The sequence below is a fragment of the Brassica oleracea genome, chromosome C8 (assembly GCF_000695525.1).
Source record: "Brassica oleracea var. oleracea cultivar TO1000 chromosome C8, BOL, whole genome shotgun sequence".
NCBI classification, from domain to species: Eukaryota; Viridiplantae; Streptophyta; class Magnoliopsida; order Brassicales; family Brassicaceae; genus Brassica; species Brassica oleracea.
This window is the reverse complement of record NC_027755.1, coordinates 30,735,082-30,740,594: the sequence shown is the minus strand read 5'-3', so window position 1 is coordinate 30,740,594 and position 5,513 is coordinate 30,735,082.

Below are 5,513 nucleotides of genomic sequence, written 5' to 3'. Positions count from 1 at the left end.
AAAATGGTACTCAAGAGATTTAATATGGACCAGTCTCACCCATTATCTAGTACATGGGCGTGAGATCACTTGTTTTGGACACTGATCCATTCAGTCCAAAGGTGGGCGATAAAGAAGTCCATTTAGTCCTGAGATGGACGATGCAGAAGTCTTGTTTTAGACACTGATCTGATTGGTCCATAAGAAGGACGATGAAGAAGCCTTTGATTTTGGTTTATTTTATACTAACCAGCCCAAAGAGGGGTTATTTGGTTTTGTTGATTTGTTTTCAGACATGTTATGTTTTACACATGGTGGTACACGCATATCACAGCAACATCATCCAAGATTTCGTGTGTGTGTATTTGAGGTCGATGACTCAATATGTTCGATCAGATTGGGGCATGGCCGATGGTAAAGAAGAACCAACTATCATGTACGAGGACGAAGCATATTCTGCCCAAGATCTTCATCACCCACGGATTATAGAAAATTGAAGAGGTCCAAGGGACCTTCAGTAATGTCCAAATTAGGAGGAATAATGTGTGTTGTACTCTTTTTCCTTCACCATGGTTTTGTCCCAATTGGGTTTTCCAGGTAAAGTTTTAATGAGGCAACATTAAAGCACATTACAAGCTTTAAATGGTTATTGCATCTAAGGAGGAGTGTTATGAACCAGATTGTGGATTGCTCATAACCAAAAGATTATGATTTGTAATCTTTTTATTTATCTATAACGGTGTAATCTCATATATAAAGAATTTCTATGTTAAAAATAGTTTTTTTCATTACTTTTATAACAATTCCATTATAATTAATTGAACCATCTCTATTTTTAGACCCTTCATGTTGCTCCAAATAAGACAAGAATGAGAAATCCCAAGAAGGTCTCACAACATCAACGTTATCTTGTTTTAATTTGTTTGTCAATTTCAACCACATATAGAGAGATAACAGAAAATCATAGCTCAAAGATTTCGGGACTTCTTTTCTTTGGGGACTTATTTAAATTCTTCTCCATGTGACTTCTGTTTCTTCTTCTATTTAATTTGCTTCAATTTTTTTTTTTTGGTAATTGAATGATAACTTCATCTATGAAATATACACAGAATAACATAGATATTGGTACGGTTTACGAAAATGATGATTGCTTTTTATTTTCTAAGACCACTATTTAAGAAACAAAATACCAGAATTATACTTTATTTCTTTTTAAAATGTTAAAAAGAAAACCAATCTCCATGAACTCTGAAAGTAATAAATTGTATTATTTTTGTTTTTTTTACTTAAATTTAATTTAATTAAGAATATTATGATAAAGTAGTGGTATTTTGAATATTTTTCGTTATATTGACAAAATTTTCTTAGAGCGAGGGTTCCAAAAGTGGTACTTAACAGAATTACTCTAAATTGTATATGTAATATATTTTTTTGTCAATACCCTTTAGAAACTTATAATTATGACAAATGCATCTTAAAATAAAATATTAGGTTGTAAAACATGATTGACAGGCAATGTAATTTACTTTTTGTTAATAAGATACCGATACTTTGAGAGATTATTGACCCTAATAAGGATGAATCAGTGCATTAATATTTATAGAAAACTATACATTATTTTGTATGTATTTGTTGTTAACAAAAATACATAAAAACATGGAAATTGATACTGAAATTTTAAACTGATGACGCGGTTCAAAATATGGTATTGAACCCGGATAATACAATACTACTAAGATGGTGTTATTGAATTAATGAATTCAGTGGAATTTAATGGAATTCAAATTCAAAGTGAAATCCATTGTTATTGGATTGGGTATTTGTTATATGAAATTGAAATGCACTAAAATCACGTGTTATTCAATTTCCATTTGATTCTGTTAGAATTCATTTTTCTGAGACTTTGATGGACTTTTGTATCTGAAATAAGAGTAAAACAAATACATTGTTTTTGCTTAATATTTTGAAGGAATTCAACTGTATAATAATTAGAATACGAGAGATCTATCTCACGTTCTCAGACATTGATAGAAAAATTGAAATATAACTGAAGACAGAAAGAATGCACTAATAAAAGTGTCTGCAAAAACTTCTAGCCGTTAGAATCCATGTCCAAATAATAATTATCACCAAGATAGAGAAGTCCAAAATGGTCGTGTTTTGTGTTATATTAACAATAGATTTGATTTATTTGAGATATGCAAAAACAATTCACGTTTTGAAAAATCTGAAAATAAAACTGCCAAATAAGTACAACTAAATCCATGTGCATTTTAGTGGAATCATCCAATTCCATAGAAATACACTCAAACTTATATAAAAGAATAGCGACTTAAATGTAATAATGACTACTAAACATACTTTGTGCAAACGAAAACAAACACTAGCAAACATGTCATTTTCTAATGAACTGTTGTAGTATCCTTACACGTCCCCGGAATCATTGCTTATCTCCGTGCACGTAGGTATAAACATAAGTGTGACACTTCATCTCAAGTATTCTAAAACGAAACAAATTATATTTTAAGCACGTGACTTTTACGGAGCTATGCATTTATGCACATGTAAAAAATAAATCATTGATAGTGTTGATTTTTTTTTTTTTTATAGTGCAGACATTTGAGCATGAACATCCAAGGTTTTCAAAGAGTTTTTTTTTATAAAATGTGGACTACATTGATGCGTGGTTTCCACAAAAATTTAAAAATCACTCCCCAGAATCACCAAATAAGGATCAGTAATTGAAGGATTTTGGCACTGTTTGCAGGCTCTACCGATACGTAACGGTCCGCGATTATTTATTTATTTTTTTTAATAAAAATACATAAGGATTCTTTGCGATAATCACGGTCTTAGACGACACAGATGACGATAACTATTAACGCGGCTTTATATTATATCTATCAAGTGTGAAACCAACACAAAAGTATCTTACCTACTTTTCATTCTTAATTTTATTTTATTCGGTGATTGTATATAATACAAGATATCACAAATTAGTGAATATAACACGTGGATCATTTTGTTCTCTTTTTCATGACCCATGGGTTATATATTGTATAAATAACTTCAAAAACCATAATGTATATATATAGGTTTGGGATAATATTTTTTTAAAAGTAGTGTAAGAAGATTAATATAAAGTTATGTTGAAGTTTCTCTATTGTATTTCTAGTTAGAAATACTAATTTGAATCATGTATTGTAGATATAATTGTGAAATAGAAATGACTGCATTTTTTTTATACCATATTGTTTCAAATTGTCAAAGATAGTGTGTATATCTCATAAATGACTTGTTTCTACAACACACAAGAATATGGAATTACAAGTTTTTTGTAATTTTTTATCTTGTTGATTTTATTTATTGTCAATAATAAAAAGATTTTTAAGTAATTTTACTATAATCTATATTATAATTTATGTAAGTTCAAAAAAAAGTTCAATATTTTGTTTAGATTTTTATATCGTTTTTATTAATATAAAGCTGTTGAAAAGTACAGTAAATATATTGAAAAAGTAGTTAGCTATAGTTAGTAACTCAGACGTGTGTGTGTTTACTATACTATACTCCCAATATTTCTTAATTTTTTTTTTAATATTGTTTTGTTACACAAAATGTTATTTTAAATTACTAATATAAATTATACTTACTTTTGTGTTAATATTAATTGCAAATTGTCTTGATATTATAAATAATTTTACTTATCTTAAATACTACTAGTTAAATAGGTGTAACTAATTAAAAAATATAAATAGATTTTAGTTTGTCTTGATATTATAAATAATTTTACTTATCTTAAATACTACTGATTAAACATATTTCATAAATCATAGTAGCCAACTTTTCAAAAAGAAAAAAAGGGGTTCAGGTTTCTTTTTAACAAATCATTTAATGGAGAACAATGTGAATCCGGATGGATTAGTTCCGCAACGATAAGTTTAGTTTCATATTAACGCTAACGGTGAGATAGATAGACTTTAACTCGTTTAATATTATAATATGTCACATCTCTGTGATATTCACAAACAGAATTTAGCATATGAACGGTAACAGTCATTTTTAATCAACTGAACCGAAACTTTTGATATCTGTCCACACGGTCATAAATAAATTTTAATTTTTAAGAAGTAGTGAACTGTGATGAGACCCTTATCACGTTTGTCTCTATCTGTTTGTAGCTAAGTGGAAGAAGAAAGAGTTGATTACTCTCTAGGTCACTTTTGATTTATCTTTACATTGAGAGTCATTTTTTACATGTAAGACACTTTGTTGTGGACCAGCAATAAACTGTGGACAACTTTGCCCTTAATAGACATTTGATGCGTGGACAGATGATGTGTGGACGGGTGATGCGTGGACGTAGAAGCGTGGACGGAGATGAGTGTAAAAATTCTAGAAGTTTCATCAGAGCAAACTCCACAATAGCTGAGCTTAATGACACAACCCCAACAAGAATGTTTGTCTGTGGACAGGAAATAAGATTTTGATTATGTTGTGGATATGGACACTAACATAACCATGAATAAAGAACAAGAAAGATCTCTTAAATTTGTGGATAGAAAATTGAAGCTTGATGTGGTGGATAGAGTAGTAACTCAAACACTAAACATTGATTAAAAAAAATATAACATATTGAAAGGCTATGATATGGATGTCAATGTGTCCACAATATCAAAGATGAACAAATTAATAACTTCAAACCAATTACGACCACATACATGTCTAGGAAAAAAAAAACAAGGTTGAGTGATGAAAACAAAGCTAAACAAACCAAAAAGTTAAAACGAATCAGCTCCTCCTCCAAAACCATCGGTCAAAACGAGTCAGCTGCTCTTCCCGGTGAGCCAAACCATTGATTCCGAGCTCAACATCGTCGTGGATGAGCTCGGTGAAGCTTCATTGGTTCGAGCTCGTCACAATCCTCCACCATGAGATATGTAGTATGCTAAATTATGATTTTTAATCATAATTTTACTCATCCACAAATAGCCGTCCATATTTACTCATCTATGCTTACCCGTCCACACTATCTTCCCACACTCATCCACATGTGTGTTTCCATGCTTATATTCTACACTAGGAGGGTGTCCGCGCTTCGCGCGGAATATTGTTTTATTATTGATAAAAAAATGATTTTTTGGATAATGTATTTATGTTGTCGATATTATTTGTTAAGAGCATTATTGGTGTTTTTAGTGTGTTATGTAGAAGTAGGTGATAGGTTAATATAATAAAAATTTTTTTTGAATAATGTGTTGTTGTGTGTATAGTACTTGCTAGTAGTGAAGTGAGCCTCTAACGTAAAAGAATATTGAATTTCAATAACTTTGCATCTACGTATTTGTTGATTTTAAGATTAACGGTTTCAGCGTCAAAATTGTATTATACTTTTTCATATTTTTGAAAATTATAACTTTTAATATGTTTTTTACCCCCTCCTCAGATTTTGACCTTAGGCCGTCACCGTCTATGTATTTCGTTATCTTTCTGGTGTTCGGTGCTTCTCACCATCACCGGAAAAAATTCACATC